The sequence below is a fragment of the Antechinus flavipes genome, chromosome 1, assembly GCF_016432865.1.
Source record: "Antechinus flavipes isolate AdamAnt ecotype Samford, QLD, Australia chromosome 1, AdamAnt_v2, whole genome shotgun sequence".
NCBI lineage: Eukaryota > Metazoa > Chordata > Mammalia > Dasyuromorphia > Dasyuridae > Antechinus > Antechinus flavipes.
The window spans coordinates 699,849,206-699,859,864 of record NC_067398.1 but is presented as its reverse complement, the minus strand read 5'-3'; positions in this window follow the sequence as shown (position 1 = coordinate 699,859,864).

Here is a 10,659-nt window from a genome sequence, read left to right as displayed (position 1 = left end):
GAATATCTTTACAATATTGTTTTTATTGTATAAATTGTTCTTCTGGACTTGCTTACCTCATTTTGCATCGGTTCATTTACTCCTCAGAAGCCATCTCCTTAATAATTTCTTAAAACCCTATGATATTCCATCATAGTCATATGCTATAATTTATTCAGCCATCCCCCAATTCATGAACATCTTCAGTTTCCATTTTTTTTTGCTAAAATGAACACTATTGTTTTTTCTTTTCTGTTTCTTTCTTCCTTCTTGATAGTATTTTTCTTCTATTTACCTATAAAGATAATTTCCCTTTTTTTTTCTTTTTGGCAAAGCAATTAGGGTTAAGTGACTTACCCAGGGTCATACAGCAAGTAATTATTAAATGTTTGAAGTTTTATTTGAATTCAGGTTTTCCTGACGTCAGAGCCAGTGATCTATCCACTGTACTACCTAGCTGCTTCAAAGATAGTTTTCTATAATCACTTTTTATAAGATTTTGATTTCTAAATTGTTTTCCTGCTTTCTCCCTTTCTTTCTCAAGAAGGCATATTGATTATATTAAACATATTTTAAGGTAGACATGCTTAATAGGCAGTTTATTCATTTGACTTGATTGTGTTCAATGGACTAGAGTGCTGGACTTAGAATCAAGAAGAGTGAGATCCAAATCCTGCCTCAGATACCTACTAAAATGTGTGACTGTCACTTAACATCTTGCAGTTTCACACGGTTTCCTCATACATAAAATGAGGAGGTAGGATTTGATGACTTTCAAAGTCTTTATGATATAATCCTAAAGAGGCCCAGAGATAGATAGATAGGATAGATAGAGCCAATAGTTATAGAACTGATAGAGAAAAAGATAGGCTTAAAAATGGACAGTCAGAAAAACAGACAGATTTATGGATGATTATTTGTATAGAATGAGAGATAATAGATAAATGGATGGATAGAACTGACAGAGATAGAGCTGAGAGAGAACCAATAAAGAAAGAGGAAAACAGATGGATGTATGGATGGATAGATGAATAAAGACATACATAAAATAGATAGATAGACTTGACAGAGAAAAAAGATAGATGGGCATAAATATGGACAGTAAGAAAAACATACAGACACGATTATTTGGTTAGATGGAAAGATAAGTGGATAGATATAGACAACAGAAATAGAGCTGAGAGAGGACCTATAGAAAAAGAGAAAAACAGATGAATGGATGGATGGATGGATGGATAGATGGATAGAGACACAGAGCATTTGTTAAATGTTTAGTGTGTGCCAGGCATTGGGCTAAATGTTAGGAATATACTATGGGAAAAAAAGAGATATTGCCCTCAAGGAGATTATATTTTAATGGAACACATAATGGAAGCCAAAAGCTTACCAGATATAGGAGCAAAGTTGAGAAGTTACCCAGCAAGTCAAAGGAAGGGTTGAAGTAAATATGGCTGGCATGAATGACTCTTCAAATGGAAGTTCAGGGGATGAACTCAACAAAATCAGAAGAGATGATTGTAGAGGTAGAGGCATTGCCAGCATGAGAAGGCTGCTGGGGTGGAGGTTGAGAATTGGTCTGGAGTCTTAAGAGCAAATGATAATATATCCCCTTATGTATCATTCTGAAAGAGTAACTCTTTGATCCATTGGTATTTCCATGACACTATAGACTCAACAGAGAGAAAGATTTTATGGATTTTCCATTAGTGATGAAAGCAACAGGATGTCATGGAAAGAACATGAGATTATGAGTCAAAAGACCAGCTTCAACTGATTTCCTGGAGTCTGTAAATTCTGCCATTTTGTCTTAGGTATTTTAACTTTATTTCAATGTCATTTGTTTCCTTTGTACTGCTATATATTTTATTTTATGTGTTTTAGAACATGATTCTGACACGGAGTCCATTGTTTGCATCAGACTCCAAATGATAATATATCCCCTTCTGTATCATCCTGAAAGGCTAACTCTCTGATCCTTTGGTATTTCCATGACACTGTGGATTTGTCATTAGTGATGAAAGAACAAGATGTCATGGAAAGAACGTGAAATTGTGAGTCAAAAGACCAGCTTCAACTCATTTCCTGGAGTCCGTAAATTTTGTGATTTTTTTTGTCTTGCATATTTTGATAACTTTATTTCAATGTCATCTGTTTCCCTTGTAATGTTATATGTTTTATTTTGTGTGTTTTAGAACATGATTCTGACAAGGGGTCTATTGGTTGCATCAGGTACAAAGGGTATACAAGGTAAGGGTATATAAGAACCCTTATTCTTGGCTAAAACAGAATCTCTTTGTAGACAAAGAAAGAGGTTTCGAGAAGGGAAGTGATTTGCACAGGATCACACAGCTGATGTCCAAAGTACAATAGTAAACATTCTGGAATCAGTAACTCCTTTCCACTGCTTAATGTGACAGAGAGGAAAAAGCACCACATCTAAATTCCAAAGACTTGAGTTCAATTCTGAACACTACCTAAGTGATCTTGGGCAAATCTTTTAAATTCTCTGTCTCAGTTTCCTTATCTGTCAAATCAAAGCATTGAAGCAGATAGCCTCTGTGCTATTTTTTTCCCTTCAAATCTATGATCCCACAATAGGGATCATATCTCTGTATTTCACCCCTGCCTCAGTGTCTTGCAATAGAGGCCCTTCTAATCCATTATTTTATTTTACAGATGAGGAAACTGAGTTGAGAGGGGTCTTGAGCACTGGCTCTGGAGATAGCTGACTCTTATTATTTATGTGATCTTAGATAAATAACTATGTATCTCAATATCCTCATTTGTCAAATGTCTAAACCTTCCTGGTTCTGGACCTATATCCTATGAATTAGTTAAGACAATAACTAGCACTTAAGGTTAACTAAACTTTAAGTTTTGCAAAGCACTTTACAAATATCATTTCCTATTATCTTCTACAACAATTCTGGGAGATAAATATTCTTGTCATCTCTATTTTACAGATGAGGAAATTGAGACAAATCAAGATTAAGTGACTTGGCCAGAGTCACACAGATAGTGATTGAAAGTTGATTTGACAAGCTGTGCATACCCTTTGATCCAGCAGTGTTTCTACTGAGCTTATACCCCAAAGAGATACTAAAGAAAGAAAAGGGACCTGTATGTGCCAAAATGTTTGTGGCAGCCCTGTTTGTAGTGGCTAGAAGCTGGAAAATGAAAGGATGTCCATCAATTGGAGAATGGTTGAGTAAATTGTGGTATATGAACGTTATGGAATATTATTCTTCTGTAAGGAACGACTAGCAGGATGAATACAGAGAGAACTGGCGAGACTTACATGAACTGATGCTGAGTGAAATGAGCAGAACCAGGAGATCATTATATACCTCAACAATGATACTGTTTGAGGATGTATTCTGATGGAAGTGGACCTCTTTGATAAAGAGAGCCTTAATTGATCAAAGATGGACAGAAGCAGCTACACCCAGAGAAAGAACACTGGAAATGAATATAAACTGCTTGCATTTATGTTTTTCCTCCCGGGTTATTTATACCTTCTGAATTCAATTCTCCCTGTGCAACAAGAAAACTGTTCAGTTCTGCACACATATATTGTATCTAGGATATACTGCAACCCATTCAACATGTAAAGGACTCTTGCCATCTGGGGGAAGGGGTGGAGGGAGGGAGGGGAAAAATCGGAACAGAAATGAATGCAAGGGATAATGCTGTAAAAAATTATCCTGGCATGCATTCTATCAATAAAAAAATATTAAAAAAAAAAAGAAAGTTGATTTGAATTCAGGGCTTCTTCACTCAAGATCTAGGGCTGTGAAGATAACTGTATAAATATGTACATATGTATTGGATTTAACATATATAACATGTATTGGACTACTTGCCATCTAGGCAAGGGAGGAAGGAGGGAAAAAAATTGGAAAAGAAGGTTTTGCAAGGATCAATATTGAAAAATTATCCATGCATATGTTTTATAAATAAAAAAAAGTTTTAATAAGTTACAAAAAGATCTAGTGCTGTTCCTCTTGCCCAAAATTGCCTAGGTATCAGAGCTAGGATTTGAACATGGGTCATCTGACCTCCAAATTCTGTACTCTTTCATCACTAAATAAATGTGCTTTGGACACTAAAAGAATAAAGGAGAATTGAAGATCATTTAGTCTAACTCTTCATTAGACAGATGAAAAACTTATTAAGCATTCCAGGGGTTTCTATTTATAGAAAAGAATTCATTGGTTTTGCTTTTTTTTTTTTTTTACATGACACTGGACACATTACACATTTTCTTTTCCTTTTTCTCTTTGAGAATTTATGTGTGCTCCTGTTTATGGAGGAAAGGCAATTGTGAAGGAGAAAAGATGAGACTTTGCTCGGTTCATAAGCTTCAATTTCCAAACAGTTGAGGACAGGTGGGGGCCTGGCAGACATCAAAGGTAAGTCAGCCAATTCTGGCAACTCAGAGCCAGGTGTGCTTGGGGGAAACATATGGAGGCTGAATTCGATCCGGATGGGGACTATGTTCTTCGAGGCACCAGGCTGTTGATGGGAATACATTATGTTCTCGTAAGACCTTTCATCTATGGAAAGCTAAGTCATTTGCCAAGTTCAAACCCATTTTTAAAGATTTAGACCAGTGATTCTTAACTTGAAGACCACAGACTCCCAAGGAGTCCAGGGGTAGATTTTATAGGGTCCTTAAACTTGGATGGGGAAAAAAATCCATCTTTATTTTCATCATTCTATAACTAAAATTTAGCATTTCCTTCAATTCTTTGAAAGAACTATTCTGGAAAGGAGTCCATAGACTTCACAAGACTTCCAAAGGGGTCCATGTCACATATACAAAGGATTAAGAAATCCTTGATCTGGAAACTGGAGGCACAGGATAATTGAATGTTTTATTCAAGTTGAGCCAGATAAGTAAAATTCATTAAATCCAAGAACCCCAGAGTTAGAAGGAAACTTAGAGTCAAAGTGAGCTTCTACTTTGGGGAACCTTAAGTGCTTGAGCAGTTCCCAAATGTGTGTGTGTGTGTGTGTGTGTGTGTGTGTGTGTGTGTGTGTGTGTGGTAGATAGCTAGATAGCTGGATAGATAGGTGGAAGGAAAGAGAAAAGAAATGAGAGAAAAAGAAGATAAATAGATAAATGGAGGGAAAGAAGGATAAATAGATGGAATGAAGGAAAAATAAATTGAAAGAAAAATGGATAGATGGATAGAAGCATAGAGAGAGAAGTATGGATAGATAGATGAATGTAGTCATAGTACTTACTAAAAATTTACTGTTATTATGTGTCAAGTATCATGTGATTGTTGAGATACAGATGCTAGCAAACAAAATAAAATCTGTCCTCAAGAAACTTACATTCTATTGGAAAAAGATAACACATGAAGGAGAGCTAGAAAGGGAACAGGGTTTTCCCACAAAGTGGTATGGCCACAGTGAGTGACTTAGAGATCTAATTCCCAATAAGATATCTCAAAAACTCACCTATCAGAATTGGGAAGACAGAAACAGGAACAGAGTCCAAGACTAGGGATGAGGAGAAGAGGAGGATGATAGCTGGATTAAAGAGAGTGATGAGGAGGTCACAAAATGAATTGGGTCAGTTTGGTGAAGTAGTGAGTTCAAGAAGAAGCTGGATTACTTACTTATCTCATAGAGAAGATGGTTTAAGTATAGATCAAACAACATAACTTCTGGGGTTCTAAGAATCTTGGATTCTTTGGTAATCCAGCCTTCACTTGATGACTTATAATGATGGATCACAACATCACAGAATCTCAGAATAGGCAATGTCCCTAGTGGTCCCTTGGTTCAACCTTTTCTTGAATAGGCATCCCCTCTACAGCCTACTTAACAAGTGGTCATCCAGCTCTGCTTAAAGACCTCCAGTAAAAGAAAATCAATTACCTCCTCCACCAGCCTATTTCACTTTAGAGAATTCTAATTATTTAAAAAAAAAATGGACATTCCCATTCTATGCTTCTGATACAATCATTTATTTGGCCCCTACCATGCGCCTTATTATGTATCTGTTCATGTACCTACCTTGCTCAGTGCTGAAACATTTCTTGCCCTTAAGAAGCTTACATTCCTATTGCTTCTGCCTTCTGGTGTTGAGTAGAGCTAGATTAATTGCTCATCTCTGACAGCCCATTGCAGTGTTAAGTAGTGCTGCTAGAAAGTTCTATCTTATGTTGAGCTGACACCTGCCTTCCTAACAATTTCTATCCAATGACCTAAATTCCCTATCCCAGAGATTGTTAGCTTCTGGGATGACAGACAAAGCAGGGTACCCCACCATATTGGACAATTTTATTGTTTTTGTGCAATTGTTTCAGTCATGTCTTACTCTGTATGATCATGTTTAAGGTTTTCTTGGCAAAGATACTGGCCATTTCCTTCTCCAATTCACTTTACACATGAAGAAACTGAGGCAAACAGGGCTAAGTGACTTGTACAGGATCACACAATTAGGAAATAGCTGAGGCTGAATTTGGACTTTCTCAATCCAGGTTCACACTCTTATCTGTTGCACCGCTTAATTGCCCTGACACATAGTAAGCACTTAATAAATATTTCTTAATTGATGTATGGATTGATTAATGGTAGAAATGGTATAAGAATAGGAATAAGGAGCCACAGGATTAGATTAGACTAGGTCTGTGGGCTTGAATTAGTCACATCTCACTTTTTGGTTTCAGTTCATTCTCCATAAAATAACATCCTTGCCTTAAGTGATCTCAATAATCTAGTATCTCTAGGTCATTTTACAAATGAGGAATTGAGCCTTAGAGTGGCTAAGTTATCAAGGTCATGGAACTACTAAATTACAGAGGCAAATTTTGAATCCAAATCCATACTAAAGGCATATACATAGCCCTTAAATGTTTTTCCTTCCCATTCTATTCTCTGGTCCTTAAAATCCTAACATATTACACAGGATATATTGAGTCACAGGACCTGGAGATGGAGCTAAAAAATGGATCACTGCAGTCATTTAGTCGAAGTTCCCCTTCCCCATTTTCCAGGGAAGGAAACTGAGATCAAAGGAAAAGAAGTGAATTTCTGAAAGTCACACTCACACACATACATATTCAGGAACTAAAGGAGAGGTTACTGAGACACAGAAATGTTGATACTTAGTAGACCCATAGTTTCTGTACTAATGAATGTATAGTTCACCATTAATTCTCATCTTCTCATTCTTTGCAATTCTTGCTCATATCCTTTCATGAATCCTCAATAAAGAATCTGCCAAATTTATGCAAGATCTTTATTTAGTTCTTTTAATCATTCAAAGTTACCAATGAAGCCTTATGGCTAATCATCTTTTATTTACTTTGTTAAGTGATTGGTCTGTGAAACATACTTATAATTTAGTAATAGGATCTAGGTGATATAGTGGATTGAATGTGGGGACTGAAGCAGGAACACCTAAGTTTAAACTCAAACTCAGACATTTCCTAGCTGTGTGATTCGGACAACTCATTTTATGCTATTTGTCTCAGTTTCCTCATCTGTAAAATGAGATGGAGAAGGCAATGAAAATCATCCTAGTATCTCAACCAAGAGAATCCCAAATGGCATCACAAAGGGTTGAACATGACTGAAATGAACAACAAGATCACAGAAGCATAATTTTAAATAGAATTGGAAGGAGTTTTCTCAGCTCCCCAGTTTGCTGATGAGGAAAACTGAAGTCTAGGACACTTGTCCAAGTTCATACAAGTAAGTGATAAATAATAGAGATACTACATAATCCCAGTTCCTGTGACCACAAATTCAGGACCATCCATGAGACTAAACTTTTCTGATGGATGCTAAAATGATTCTACTGAATAGACAAGGAGAGCAATTAGATGGCATTAGAGTCAGGAGGATCTGAATTCAAATTTAGCCTCGGATACTTAACACAAGCTTTGTGACTTTGAGCAAGTCTCTTAACCCCAATTGTCTCAAAAAAATAGGCAAAGGAGGTAGAACAGAAGGAAGAGGAAATGGAAGAATGGGGAGGAGGGAGGTGCATAAAAGAAAGAAAAGGGAGAGAAAGGTAACCTGTGCCCTTATGAATCAGTGGTTCCCCTGGCTTAAATTTTAGTCCCACACTCAGATTGATTGGGAAATTAGAGTGGGTCGGATTTTGCTCCAGCTTCCTGATTTATTTTTAAATAAAATTTTTAGGAGAACCTAGCTGACAAGAGAAACAGTGCTAGGCAGGAAAAGCAAAACATTCAGATTTCTCCTGGTTCTGGGTTGAAAGGGATTTCCGAGATCATTCAGACCCTCTTATAGCAGGATCACATGGAGAAAAAAGCAGCAGATAAAAACTTTGAATCTCTAGTTTCTGACTTCTAAGTCAACATGCTTCCCATCATCACATGCTGCCTCCAGACCTCTTGGAGGTTCTGTTCCTGCTTCAGTGAAACGGCCGAGTTTTCCATCCTCCAGAGTCAGAGCTGTGAAGCCACATATGGACGACAGGTGGGGCTCCTTAGCCGCCAGGTGAAATTGTTTGGTGGAATCCACTAGAAAAGCTGGCCAATAAGCCTCACCTTTCCACTCTGCTGGTGTAATACACTCCTTCCTTCCTCCTCTCTTACTTTTCTCCTTCACATCTTCCTGCCTCTTCTTGATCTGAAAGTCAATTTCACCACCAATATGCTAGAAAACATTTTTTAAAAAATAGGTCTTCCTTTGTCCTTTCCTACTTCCCTTTCCCCCATCATTAAATTATATATATGTATACACACATATACATACACATGCACATGCATATACATACCCATGTATACATGTATGTATATGTGTGCATATAAATACACACATAAGTATGAATATAGATAGCTAGAGATAAATAGAATGATAAATAGAATTACAATGATTTCTTCAGAGCTATTTAAAAATATATATTATATATAATATATTATCATTATATATACATATATTAATAATAATATATATTATAATTATATATACATATAAATGACTAATATGGAAATGTTTTACATAATTGTCCATGTATAACTTATATCTAATTGTTTACCACCTCAGGGAAGGGGGAGGGGAGGGAAAGATTGATAGAAACTGTAACTCAAAACTTTAAAGAAAACTGTTTATAAATAATATAAAGGTTAATATAGAATGATATGAAGGAATTCTATGAACTCCTAGTATCATCTTGGATAAATTGCTTTTCTCTTTAGGTCCCAGTTTTGTCATTTGTGAGGTGAGAAGGGCAGTGAATAATATGAGTGTTAAGGCCCACATAATATTCTGTAAAAACCATTCGATTTGGAATGGGGAATTAGAAGAAAACTTTGTATTCCACATGGTTGTTAATGGGGTGAGCTTAAATTATTTCATAGGTAATTATAAAATGCATTTAGATTATCAAATAATATAATACTAAAGGAGTCTTCTAAGACATGATTCCTCAAAAGAGGACCACCTGCATTTATAGATTTAGAGCCAGAAACTACTTTTGAGTTCCATGAATCCAACATTTTTCTTTACAAATAGGGAAACTGAGGCCCAAGAGAGGTCAAATGACTTCTGTAACTGTTTAATGCAGAATTCATATATATATATATGCATGTGTGTGTGTGTGTGTGTGTGTGTGTGTGAGTGTGTGTGTGTGTGTGTGTATGCTGTATAAATTAGCTTCAAGTAAATATTTCACATGTCAGAATCAGGATATAATTCACTCTTTCATATGGAGACCAGAATGAGTTTTCTTTTATGATTAGAGGAACAAACTGATTCTTTTTTTTTTTTTTTGAATTTTTTTTATTATAGCTTTTTATCGACAGAACATATGCATGGGTAATTTTTCAACATTGTTCCTTGCAACCACTTCTGTTCCAACTTTTCCCTTCCCTCCCTCCACCCCCTCCCCTAATTAGCAGACAGTCTCATACATGTTAAACATGTTAAAGTATATCTTAAATACAATATGTGTGTATACATCCACACAGTTCTCTTGTTGCACAAGAAAAATCGGATTCAGAAAGGTAAAAATAACCTGGGAAGAAAAACAAAAATCCAAGTAGTCCACATTCATTTCCCAGTGGGGACAAACTGATTCTTGAGTTGTTCTCCAACCCCACCTCAGATTTTAAAATTTAAACTCACAGCTCTTAAAGGATGTAGAATGTTGTTGTTGTTATTGTTGGTTTGGTTTTTCTTTAACTGTATATGTTCTGCAAAATTCATTGCCCATCCAAAGGGATGGCTATTTAATGCTTGGGTCAAAAGTGCAAAAGACCAGGCTTATTAATTCTAAACATAGACAGATCATTGATTAGGTTTCTTAGGGAGTGAAAATGAGAGGGGGGCAATGTCTTAATGGCTCCAGATTTTCCAGGTCCTCTAAGGGTTAGGGATGATCTCGATTCCCTGGGTTGTGTAAGCAGTGTTTGTAAACCCCTCAGATAAAGGGAGCAGAGTGGGAGCTAAGTGGTTTCAAGACTTGTCTGTCCCAAGACAATCAGAATTCCAATTGATAACTCCCACTTACCCAGAGAGGAGAATTTGTTTTCTCATGGGGGTGATTTTCCCTTTCAAATGCCCTGGGAAAACCCCACAGGGCCAGATTGTAAACTTCCAGAGGACCCGGACCATGGGATTGGCAACAGTGTTTCTCCAGGATATAGCTCAGAGAGAGCTGGAATAACTTTTTATGGAATGGAATATTGC